The following is a 13,715-nucleotide window of genomic DNA, read 5'->3' on the forward strand; positions in this document are numbered from 1 at the left end:
AATAAACTCCCAACTCTTTATTCTCCTTGAAACACCAAGATCTGAATGAGGTATTTGAGCTTTATAGATCAGGTTACTCTGGTAACATGTTTCTCCTTGGTTTTCATTTATGAAGGTCCTGTGTGCCTTGGAGGGTAGGGGTTTGTTTGTTTGGCAGTGATGGACATTAAATTTAGGGCATCATGCTTGCAAGGCAAATTCTCTACCACCGAGGCACCACTACAGCTCCCTCCACACTTACTTTTTTGAATAGACAGTATCTCATGAAGCCCAGACTGGCTGTAAACAAGCTATGTAGCTCAGGATAACCTTAAACGCCTCATCTTCTATCTCTACCTCCCAAGTGTCCAGATTATAGGCATGCCCAATTTATGTGGTAATAGGGATTGAATCCAGGACTTTGTGGGGGTGGTGGCTTATTTTAATCATGTGTATATGTCAGGGGGCTGGGAGTATGTTCCCATGAATGAAGCTTCTGTTACGACGCCAGAGCATTGGATCTCCCTGGATGGACTGTTGAGAGCAACCTGGTATTGGTACTAAGACCTGAACACAGCCTCTGCAAGAGCAATACAATCTCTTAAAAGCCATCTATCTCCAGCCCTGAATTCAGGGCTTTGTGTGTGCTGGACAAGCATACTATCATCTGAACTGCATCTCCAGCCCCACATGGTGTTATTTTTTAAAACAGCTTTCTGGAACTAATATAGCCAGCATACAATAAGCAATGCACAGTTAAAGGCACAACACGGCAGATCCCAGTGTACATATATACTGTGAGGGAAGTTCTTGTGAGACAAACCAATGAAAACCATCTCTAAAAACAATTCATCTATCACCACTAAAATTTCCTCCTGCCTTTTGGAAATCCCTCCAACCTCCACTCCAATCCTAGGCAACTGTGCATCTACTTCCTGTAGTTACTAATTTGTTTTCTCTGGCATTTTATATAAATAGAATGTGATATATAGCCTTTTTTAAACATTAAAAATTCAAGTAGCATAATTAAAATTTATTGTGTATTTGCACATATCAATAGCTTTAATTAAAAACAAATTCTAAACTTCTGCTTTTCAGGTATGCCCTTCTACTTAGCAAACCCTAGAGGTTCCATGGGTGACAAAGCCCCTTATCAGGAAGGGCTCTGGGGGTAGTCCTCTGGAGACACAAAGGATACTGTTTGGGGACTAAAAGAGAAGATTGGTCCTGTTCTAGATTGCAAAAGGGCACTGCAGTAAATGAAATGGTCCTCAAAGATGTCCACGTGCTAATCCCCCAACCTGTAAATCTGTTACCCCACATATCAACGGGGATTGTGCAGACGTGATTAAGGATCTCCAGAAGGAGATATTATTTTGGGTTATCTGGATAGGTCCAAGATAATCCCTCGGATCCTAATAAGTGACAGAGGGACTCAGGAATATCAGAGGCAGGGGAATTGATGCTGTGATGTCATTGAAGATGGAAAATGGGGTCAGGGTCACAGAATGCATAGTCCCTAGAAGCTGGAAAAGGCAAGGGAATGCCGGATGGACTGCTCTGCAGCCTCCAGAAGGAACGTAGCAATGTCCACGCTTTGATTTCCTGATCAGTGACTCTAATGTCAGAATTCCAGCTTCAAGTACTGAAAGATAAACAAATTTGTTCTGTACTGTGTCACTAAGTGTGTAATAATTTTATTTAAGATTTATGGAAGGTTATTATCTTGTATTAAGTTCTCATCTTGGGCCTCAAGCACTCATACTAGGTGCTAGGTATTCAAAATGAGCTCGGAAGCCAGCAGAGAAACTCGAAAACACTAATGGAAAGAGGTCCAGTCAATCCTAGCTGGCATGGGAAGGAAGCCATCTCTGCTTTAACCATAAGTGGGAGTGTGTAGCCTTGAAACCAGTGACTTCTTTTCCCTTTATGTTTCTGCTCTCTCCAGCCTTTTCTGTTGGGAAAGCCTGCTGCTCCACTCCAGCCCAGAGGAGAAACTTCCTACTTTGAAGTCCTAAGCACCAAGAAGAGCTAATTAGATCACTGTGACAAAATGCCTGCTAAAAACATCATTAGAAATAAGAAAGGTGGGGTTTTAGCTCACAGTTACAGGGTACAGTTCATCAAGGTGGGCTACACATCAGGGTGAGACCACAGGGCAGCAAGTCACACTGCATCTAGTCATCCAGAGAAAGATGAACATCGGTCCTCAGCTTTTTAATCTAGTCTGGGACACCGAACCACATGCAGGGTAAGTCTTTCTACCCCCACAAACCCTTTCTTGAAGTGTCCTTCCTCTCAGACAGATCCAGGGTCTTGTCTCCTAGGCCATTCTAAGTCTAGTCAAGCAGACAACAGAGAACAACTATCACAAACTTTTTTTAAAAATTACATTTTTGTTTAGCAATTTGTTACAGTAACAATAGGAAACTAATAAATAATCAGTTTGGGGGAATGGACAGCAAAAAGCATAACTGTGATTCTCTGTTTCTTCTTCCTTGTGACACATGATATAAGACAAGAGGAAGCCAGGAGGCTCCTGTGGGATGTGAGATGGTACCTACAAAATGGTACTGCGGCTCCAACAGAGAGTCCCTCCCCAGCAAACATTTCAGGCACTAAGGGCTCTTGACTGTGACATAATTTTACCTAAATGTTTTCCTCTCTCTTGAACAGCCCATGAATGTAAAAGGTAATGCCATTAACTCCCTCCTGGAGTCTAATTAGGTTGTAGTGTGGCTGGATGCAGCTGAAAGCCTGCTGTAGGTACGGAGCGCTATGACATTCTGAGCAGATAACTGTTTCCAGTACAAAATCGTCCAGCATCATCCTGTTCCCACCTCTCACATGATGACCTCGCTTGAGAGAGGAAATAAATACCTCACCTAGGAGTTAACTACTTAATGCCTATTAAGCCTACACAAGCCTATTTTACAAAGCTAAATGAAGATTGTTTACCTTAAGTACAGGCATCATTTCCACTTCTGGTATGTAATACAGAAGCCAGTGTTGTCCGATAAAGGTTGGCATTTCAGCACCCGCTGAGCTAATACTTCATTAACTGTGGGGGTTTCTAATGTATTCTAATGTATTCTAAATGAGCTATGTAGTTTTGTTTACAAGGTTTAGGGGAGTACTGATAACTGACATTTTTCTACTTTATAACTTGGTAATATTTTATGTACTTTATAACAGATTTTCATTTCAAATTCTTAGCTTTTAAAAATGATAAACTGAAAGAGTTAAACTTTTGAAAGACTAAGATTTTTATATAATAGCTACATTTCTTTTGACAATGATAGGGATTAAATTTGGGGTCATTGGAATGCAAGACAAGTGCCCTACAAGTGAGCTATCCTCAGCTCTTTTACTAATGTTTTTCTTTTACAGTTTAATTAATTTTATTCTGTGTCCATACATGGCATGGGTGGGCACCCTATGCCACAGCATCTGTATGAAGGTCAGAAAACAGCTTGCAGAGGGGGGAGTCTGTTCTCTCCTTCCACCATCTGGATCCTGGGAGTTAAACTCAGGTTGTCAGGCTTGGTAGCCAGTGCCTTGACCTGGGTTGTCCTACTGACTTCAGTTAATATTGTTTTAAAGCTAGTATTTATGAGACATTATATGGCAAGCACTGCTTTAAGTTGCATGCAAGTGTTAAATCTAAAATAGACACGCCCAACCCTAATGTACTGTATTTATTTGTTTATAATGTTCCCAATAGGTAGCTGGGTTAGGATGGCTCATGCTGGGTAAGGGTGGAGGACTCATAAGGCCCAGGGCTTTGGTTCTGTAGGGATAGCTTCCACTCCTAGGTATGATTGAAAGTACATGACACAAACACATTTTCTTCTTTTAGAAGAAATTCTTAGAGGAATTGTGAGGCACAGAGGAAATCCCAAGTAAATATGTGTAATTGACAAATACTCCAATGTCTCATCAGGCTCAGGGAATTGATAAAGCCTTCCTCCATCAGGTTCAGAGAATTGGCTCAGGGAGCTAGTAAAGCCTTCCCTGGGGTCTGTGTGTGAATGTTGACAGCGTGCCCAGAGAGCATGGACTGCATCTTCCTCCTCCAGATGTTATAGTCTGAGACTGCTCCACTACAGAGATTGCCAAGACTAGTTAACCCTCCTCCTTGTGCTCTGTGCACACGATGGCATTCCAGGTTGCTATGTAGTAGGTGCCACTCCATCAGAGCACACACTGCCTACTTGATTCCAGCTTTTCTGTACACGTGTCTGTCTTTCATTCCTATGTCACCCCAGTTTGGTTTCCAGAACCAAGCTGTGCAGGACTCAGCCAGCTGTCTCCATGATTTTACAAAGCATAAAAGTAAGAATCAGAGAAGTTAAGTAACTTTTGCCAAATGTGTAAAACTAGAAAGCCTGAATGCCTGTCAGTGATGACACATGCTTTTAATCCCCAAACTTGGAAAGCAGAGGCAGGAGGATGCAGGAGAATTTCTGAGTTTGAGGCCAGCTTGTTCTACAGAGTGAGTTCCAGGACAGCCAAGACTTCACTGAGAAAGAAAGAAAGAGAGAAAGAAAGAAAGAAAGAAAGAAAGAAAGAAAGAAAGAAAGAAAGACAGTATGGAGGGAGGGAGGGAGGGAGGGAGGGAGGGAGGGAGGGAAGGAAGGAAGGAAGGAAGAAAGAAAGAAAGAAAGAAAGAAAGAAAGAAAGAAAGAAAGAAAGGCAGGCAGGCATTAAACTGTAGGGATGGGTCTGGATGCTAAAGTTCTGCTCCTCAATTGGCTGTTGATCTGTCAGTAAAGAAAGCCATGGACCAATTGCTGGGCAGAAGGGACAGGGAGGGCTTCTGGGTCCCTGGAGTAAAAGGGAGCCACAAGGGAGCAGAGTTTTGCCATGCTTCTGATGGAGAAGGGTTGGAGAGCCATGTGAGACCTCAAAATGGAGTGACCACACATGGGGCAGGGCCTAGTTGCGACTAGCCACTAAAGTTTAGGGCCGATGAAAGGTGCAGAGCTAAGAGTAGTGATAAGGGCACACTTTTCCAGGCAGGAGATAGTAGCACCCAGCAATTGTGCCAAGAAGGCAAGTTGAAAAGGAACAACTGTGGAGCTAAGGTGGAGTAGTGAAAAGCTACTCACAACATTAGCAGAACTCAGATCCTTGTCTGGGTGTCCCCAGAACCCGTCTTCCGTGAACAATGTTCTTGGCAATTGCGATGTCTTGAGTAAGGAAGAGTCAACCTTATTTAAGCTGATATATACACTAACTGAACTCAAGACCTTACCAGGCTCCTTCCTCTCCTGTGAACAAGGTAGTGCAGCCGCTCAGGACAGAGGTCTCCTTTTCCAGGAGTAGAAGCTGTGGATAAAGAGCCACGGTACCCTTCTATGGCTTCTCTGAAAAACAGGAGTGAGTGTGCAAAACCAGACACCTGGTCAGATCAAGCTAGGTCAGGCAAGAATGAAGACAATGCATGTCCTACACCCATTTCAAGACTTCAGAGTGGCTGTCCATTTTCTAGTACTATGCAAAGGACCCTTCCTTCCCTCCCTCCCTCCCTCCTTCCCTCCCTCCCTCCCTTCTTTCCTTCCTTCCTTCCCTTTTTCCTTTCTTCTCCTTCTCCACTTCTTTCTTTGCCTCTTTCTTCATTTTCTTTTTCTAGATGGCTCAAGCTGTCCAGAAAAGCAAATTCACTTTCATTCAGACTCCATACGCATGAAGATACAGCTTTAGGGCTGGAGAACTGGATCAGGGGTTAAGAGCATTTGCTGTTCTTCCAAAGGACCCCGTTCAGTTCCCAGCACTCAAATCAGGTGGGTCACAACTGCGTGTAACTCCAGTTCCAGGGAACCTGATGCCTTCTTCTGGCTTCGGCTTCCAAGGGCACTTCATGGAAGTATACATTCAGGGATATACACTTAGGTACAGAGAGAGAGAGAGAGAGAGAGAGAGAGAGAGAGAGAGAGAGAGAGAGAGACCACTACCACCAGTAAATATTTATTTTATATAAAAGATACAGGGGCTGAAGAGATGGCTTAGTAGTTAATAGCACTGACTGCTCTTCCAGAGGACCAGAGTTTGATTTCCAGTATCCACATGGTGGCTTACAATTATCTGTAACTTCAGTTCCAAGGGATCCTTGTTCTGACCTCCATAGGCACCAGACATGTTTACAGTGCAGATACAAATGTAGAAAAAAAAAATGCCCCATACACATTAAATAAAGTAATAATGAAAAATTTAAAAAATTAAGGTACAGTTTCAGGCTGGGAATAGTGGGACACACCTTTATTGCCAGCACTCAGGAGGCAAAGGCAGGCAGACCTCTGAGGCCAGCCTGGTTTACATAGGAATTTCCAGGACAGCCAGGGTTACACAGTGAGACCCTGTTTTGAAAAACCAAACAAAGATACAGCTTCATTAGGTCACTGAGACTTCTCTTTCATCTGGGAGGTATGCTGTGTCTGAAAAGTCCTCTCATTCCTTTTTATATTTTTGTGCTAGTGTAGGGCTGGAGATGTGGCTCAGTTGGTAGTGTGCTGGCCTACTATGCACAAAGTCCTAGGTTTGAGTCCTAGGGATTCATGAAACCCTAGGACCATGAAACCCCTAGGACATATGAAACCCTGCCTCAAAACAATTTATAATTGCAATTTTAAAAAGTAAAGCTTAGTTGAGGACAAATGTGATCAGCACCTAAAACAGAATATTCTAACAAAGGTGAGCATACAGACCATCTTTTCCTAGGGATGTGTATTATATGGTTTTTCTTTCTCTACATCTTTTTCATTTCTCTACATTTTTTGCCCTTTGAGATCCTTTGCATATTATTTGCATGATCATCATCATGCAATACTAGAAAATAGCAGGAGATGTGGCCAAGGAGGTGTGGCCTAGGAGGTGGGGTCAAGGAGGTATAACCAAGGAGGCAGGTGTGAGGAGCGGTATACTCCAGCACTGCTTCTTGGCCCAAAATTGTGAGGAGCAGGTGCACTCGAGCTCTGCTTCTTGGTGGTTTGCACACAGTGCGTTTTTCCCTAACTGAGCCACAACTGCAGAACTACTGCGCAGACTTCCTGCCATGCAGGATCGGGCTGTTTGAGGTGCACCAATGAGGCATGCCCACATGGCAGGTGCTGATTGGGACAGGCAGGGGTATAAAAAGGACGGCCATTAAGGGGCTGGAACAGAAAGGCATCCAGAGAGAGGAGAAGACAGAAGGGCATCCAGAGAGAGGAGAGGACAGAAGGCTATCCAGAGAGAGGAGAGGACAGAAGGCCATCCAGAGAGAGGAGAGGACAGAAGAGCTTCTAGAAAGAGAGGACAGAAGGGCTTCCAGAGAGAGGGGAGAGAAGGGCTTCCAGAGAGAGAGAGAGGAGAGAGAGGTTTTGAGAAAGAGAGAATGGTTAAGGATCCTGAATAAACTGCGTTGAGAAGAACTCCGAGTTGCGTCGTTCCTGTCTGCTGGTTGGATAGAGAAGCGACAAGTGGTGGCCCATATGGGGAGTTCAGAACTCATCGCAGTCAGGGCAGCTAGCTGGTAAGTTCCCAGGTAAGTGGAACAAAAGAAAGCTCTCTGTTCAGAGACTATAAAGTTCCCAGGCAAGTGGGATAAGTTAAGTTCTCGGATAGGAGACAATATAAGTTCCCGGTTTGGGGACGAGTTAAAAGCAAAAGGAAAAGTTCTTACAGGCCGTGGATAAGGTTTTGGGTTTGGGAAAGGACCTTAAGATGGTCGAGGAATGAGGGCTACTAGTCACGGGAGTAAAAGGCACTAGATACCAACCACAGAAGTTTTTCCAGGAGTGAAAACCATCTTTGTTTCTCCCCCCCCCACCCCCCCCTTTATTAGTATCTATCAAAGGAACAAGGTCGGCAAAAGTTTGGGTGTTTCTAAATTGGCTTAAGAAAGGGTAGTGAATTGATGTACCCCTCTTAATTTTCAGTAAACTTTGGTACTAGCCTAGCCCTTGAATAAGAAGAACACACAGTATTTAAGGGATTTCTTTTTTAATTGCATTAAAAATAAAAGGCCCTTGTGCTTCTAATACTTAATTTTTTTAACTTTTAAGACAAATATTGCATCAAGCAAGAGAGTGAAAATTCAGGTCATGTATTCATTACTAATACATTGTTAAGTCAGACTGTTGTAGTTTGGAAGTCTCACTAGTTTTTGACTGCAGAATGATAATAGTTTACAGAACAAATGCTTGATGGTGCCTACAATTTTATTATATCCAGTCTAAAGACAAAACAATTAGTCATAGCTCCAGAAAAGGTACAAAAAGGTAGTGTTGTTGAGTACTTGGGAACTAGGATATCAGCCGAATGGATAGTTCCCCAAAAGATTCATATTCTTACAGATGTCCTGCAGACATTGAATGACTTTCAAAGATTATTGGGAGATATACAATGGGTAAGACCATACCTTCGCTTATCCAACAGGCAGCTACAACCATTGTCTGATATCCTACATGGTGATCCAAATTTGAATTCTCCTAGGCAGCTCACTGAGGAAGCTAGGGCAGCTTTACTGCTGGTTCAACAAGGTATACCATATACAGCCGCTCAACTTGAAGTATTGATGGCCACTGTGGGTGATTGGGCAATTTTGAGATGTACTTTTAATGGGGCAATGGATAATCATTTTCCAAAGGACCCTATATTACAATTGATTAATGCTCATCCTGTGGTCTTTCCACGGATCACCCATAGAAAGCCTTTGTTAAATCGCCCTACTATTTTTACAGATGGTTCTAAGACAGGATGTGGAATGTTTTTGGTTGCAGGATTGTTGCCTGTAACCATCCAATTTCCTCCAGCGTCCCCTCAAGTTATAGAATTACAGATTGTGATAAAGGTTTTTGAACAATTTTCTCGTTCCTTTAATTTGATATCTGATAGTCAATATGTGGTAAATGCTATTAAACAATTGGAAATTGTAGGTAAAATGAACCTAAAGTCCACCATAGGAGAGTTACTTACCCAATTGCAATTTCTTATTTGGAATAGGGAACAACCCTTTTTTGTTCAACATATCCGTGCCCATACTGGTTTACCTGGTCCATTGGCTGAAGGAAATGATATTGTTGATAAAGCTTCAAAGACCTGTTTTAATGTTGCAAATTTTGTGCTCCATGATTCCCTGGAGTTATCAAGACACTTTCATAGCCAGTTTCATGTAAATTCTAAAACCCTATCATCTCGCTTTGGCATTCTTCATGCTGATGCTAGAGATATAGTGAAAGCTTGTCAAGCTTGTGCCCCATTGTTACCACAGATGGGAATCGGGGTTAATCCCCGAGGCCTACGCCCCCTACATTTATGGCAAATGGATGTAACCCATTTCCCTGAGTTTGGAAGATTAAAATATATTCATGTATCTATAGATACTTCTTCTGGAATTATGTTTGCCTCCCTGCATTCTGGGGAGAAGGCTTGCCATGTCATTGCTCATTGTTTTGAAGCCTGGGGAGCCTGGGGCATACCTAAATGTTTACAGATAATGGACCGGCATACACCTCTACTTCCTTTGTGTCCTTTTGTAAAACCATAGGAGTTCACCTTAACCATGGTTTGCCTTATAATCCTCAGGGACAGGGCATTGCTGAATGGGCACACTGCACCCTAAAGGAATGTCTTCTTAAACAAAGAGGGGGAATAGCCTCCGGCCGCAAGCCTAGAGAGAGAGTGGCTATAGCCCTCTTTACCCTAAATTTTTTTACTCTGGATAAGCAGGGACGGTCTGCAGCTGATCGCCATGCTGATCCTGATGCTACCCATAAAGGCATGGTAATGTGGAAGGACATATTGACAGGAAAATGGAGTGGCCCTGACCCAGTATTGGTGTGGGCGAAAGAATCTGTTTGTGTGTTTCCTCAAGGATCAACATCAGCCAATTTGGGTTCCAGAAAGACTTACCAGGGTTATACAGCAAGAAGACAGGAATGGAGATGCTAAGGAAGACTCTTCTGCTGATGTGGATGCTACCAGTGATAAGGAGCAATGCTAGTTTTTATTATGGAAGTCTCACTTTGAAAGCTCAGTATTTCTTTTATAAGCCATGCTAGTAATCTTTTCAAAAGCCTTTATCAGTTTCTTACAGGGCAGTCCATTGTTCACATTAACTTGGCCAGAGTGGACATCTCCCTGGCCTCCGGATTGACCAGCTGGACTCTTCAAGCAATGTCCCACATCAAGGAGTGGGTAGTAATCAGGGAGGTTGCTATGTGCCTGGTTCCCATCAGTTGCTTTGCCTTTTGGTGCATGTGTCAGATGAAAGCCCAATAGAAAACATCTCAGAACAAGCGTTTGCAGCAGTGGATATGGACAGTCTCCTCAAGTGGCATGCTAGAGAGGTAGTCAGTGATGGGTAAGACTCCTTGGGCACGTTACCAACCTAAGACAGGGACCAAACCAAAGCTGTTTGACTATCCATGATGGGTAAGGAGTGTTGCTTGAAAGGGGCAACCTAAGACAGGCACTGTCTGTCAAAATTAATAAATAAGGGGGAATTGTGAGGAGCGGGTGCGCTTGAGCACTGCTTCTTGGCGGTTTGCGCACTGTGCAGTTTTTCCCTAACTGAGCCACAACTGCAGAACTACTGTGCAGACTCGCTGCCACGCAGGATCGGGCTGTTTGAGGTGCACCAATGAGGCATGCCCACATGGCAGGTGCTGATTGGGACAGGCAGGGGTATAAAAAGGACGGCCATTAAGGGGCTGGAACAGAAAGGCATCCAGAGAGAGGAGAAGACAGAAGGGCATCCAGAGAGAGGAGAGGACAGAAGGCCATCCAGAGAGAGGAGAGGACAGAAGAGCTTCTAGAAAGAGAGGACAGAAGGGCTTCCAGAGAGAGAGGAGAGAAGGGCTTCCAGAGAGAGAGGAGAGAGGGGTTTTGAGAAAGAGAGAATGGTTAAGGATCTTGATTAAACTGCGTTGAGAAGAACTCCGAGTTGCGTTGTTCCTGTCTGCTGGTTGGATAGAGAAGTGACAGGCAAGTTCATTTCTCTTTTTTCTCCCATGCTCTCCCAAGCATATGGCCTCTGCCTGTTGACTCTCTTTCCAAATTATTTCATATGTATTGAACACAGACACTTGTTTAGTTTTTCCCGAACATATGTCATATGTACTGGACACAGACAGTTGTTTAGTTTCTACCCAAGTCGCTTCATATGTATTAGACACATGTTTGATTTCTGCCCTCGTTATTTCAAGTATATTGAGCACATCTACTTCTTTAAGCCTCACCGTCATGCTATCAACCTTCCACCAACATCCCTAGCACATATGTGCTGATTGAGTGAATGACTGATTTTTATTTTTTCAGATGGGATTTTACCATGTAGCCCTAACTGGCCTGGAATTTGCTATGTAGAACAGGCTAGTTTTCTACTTGTGATTCCCCCCACCCCACCTTTGCTTCCTGAGTGCTGGCATTGTAGTCCTTTGTCCGACTCTTGGGCCATTCAGGTGACTCAGCTGGTAAAGGCATCAAACCTGCAATACATCTCAGAGACCAAATTCAAGTCTCAGGGTTCAGGCAGGAAGTGCCTATAACTGCTGAACCATCTTATTGACTCTGGAGTTATTAGTATAATACTTCCTTTAAATTGAGGGTGGTTAAAATCTTATTCTGAAGGCCAGGGAGATGGACCACTCAATAAAAGCACTTGCTTTGCAAATGAGAAGACCTAAATTCAGATCCCCAAAACGTATGTAAAAGGCCAAGTACAATGGCCCACAGCTCTGATCCCAGTGGTGGTGAAATGTTCCCGGCCAGTGACAGACTGTCTCAAACAAATGGCAGATGCCTGGGGACCTATACTGGATGTTGTCCTATAATTTTCAACACATGCACCTGTATCCCCACTGGCATCCCCTCACATGGATGTACACTTCATACACAAACAACAAATTTATCATGAGAATTATTTTCAGAAAATCAATTGATTTCCAAATGTCCCCTGAGCATTGCCAATGTCCGTGGTGCAGATTAGACTGTCTATGGTGACAACAGGCTTATATGGGCAGAAAAATTAGATTTAAAAAGAAAAAAAAGTCAGTGAAGAGAAGGTGTTTTTTCCAAATGCTGGTTTGCTCAGCTTCAAAGATAGTCTCTAGACAAATAATCTGTAACAGCTGGTCACTACATTCATGCCCACTCATGGAAGAACAGTGCCCCTCCGCCTGACTATAAATAATACATCCACCTGGCTCTCTAGGGAGGATTGGGTTGATCTGCTGTTCCACTGCAGTTTCTCTGTCACCCCACAATGACAAGATGAGGCTGGGCCACTACACAGAATGAGCTATGGTTACAGTTATAGACACCGTGTTTGTGGGCAGCCTGCAGGGCTGAGGTCCAGTTAGCTGATAGGATTACCAGCCCGGAATCCAGTGCAGCCCACACAGAGGAGATCTGCATTGCATTACCTCTGCAGATATTTTAATCTAGAAACAAGGTAGACTGGATTCAAAAGTCCCTGAATATCTGACCCTTGGGTGTGGCTTAGGACTTATTTTGAGCCAGCTGCCAGGTTTTAGTTTTTCCCTCCTCGTGGGTAAATAGAAATCCACAACTAGAAAGAGAGGCAGACAATATGAAGATTAAGAGTGAAACCAAGCGTTTTCTGACTGCTCTTAAGACAAAGACAAAGAGCTTATATTACATCAGAAGTTCCCTGTGAGTTTTCAGTGTGACCTCTTCCTCAGAGGGACACAGGAGGAGCTGCACACCACAATTTTAAAAGGTGATTTTTGTTCTGTTATCCCATTGCAACCAACTTTCCAGTGATTGAAAGAAATAAAATGATTTCCAGTTAACGGCTGGCTCTTTTGTGTTTTGAGACTCTTCACTGTGTGATGTCGGGACCCCAAGATGCAGGTGAGTTTCTCTTGTACCTGCCCTTGTTTTACCTCTTAGTGGTGACTGTCACATTGCTTCAGTGGGGACAGAGCAGCATGTGACTTTGTGCAGAACAAAAATGTTATGGAACAGGTCCTCAAGGCTCCGGACTCCTTGCCAATCACACTGTAAAGGCCAGAATGGGGAAGAGCAGGGAGGGACGGTTCCATCACTGCCTCAGACACCTTGGTCTCAGTGTTGTTTCAGTCAGCACAGTTTATCTCAGAAGCATGGGTTTAAGATCATTTAGGGGAGAAAGGTGGCTGAGCTAACGGGAACCCGATAGAGTATGGAATAGAGAAATGAGGGTGAGTAGAAGTTATCCTGGCTCTCACGTCCACAGCTGGGTCACAGGCATCTTCCCATCCACCTGGCTTACAGAACATGGAATGAGGGCTACTGAGGTCAAAGGATGGCCATAAAACTGGACCTGGTGGTGCAGGGCCATATTTCTAGCCATAAAGGAGACTGAACAAGAGGATCACAAGCTCAGGGTTATTGTGGCTGCAAAATGAGTCCCAGGCCAGCTGGGCAACTTACTGAGACTCTGTCCCAGAAAATAAAATGAGGGTTAGGGTTGAGCTTTATCAGAAAGTGCTGACTGTGTACATGAAGGCCCAGATCGATCCCCAGCATAAATGTGACATGAGGAGGCACACTTGTTCCCTCATAACTCAGGAAGTGGAGGTGTGATGTACTGGCTAGTTTTATGTCAACTTGATAAAAAGCTAGAGTCATTTTGGAAGCGGGAACCTCAACTGAGAAAATGCCCCCCCCCCCCACTAGGTTGTCCTAGTTGCTTTAAGAAAGCAAGCTGAACAAGCTATGAGGAGCAGGCCAGGAAGCAGCATTCCTCT

Source organism: Arvicanthis niloticus, chromosome 4 (genome assembly GCF_011762505.2).
Source record: "Arvicanthis niloticus isolate mArvNil1 chromosome 4, mArvNil1.pat.X, whole genome shotgun sequence".
Classification (NCBI taxonomy): Eukaryota; Metazoa; Chordata; class Mammalia; order Rodentia; family Muridae; genus Arvicanthis; species Arvicanthis niloticus.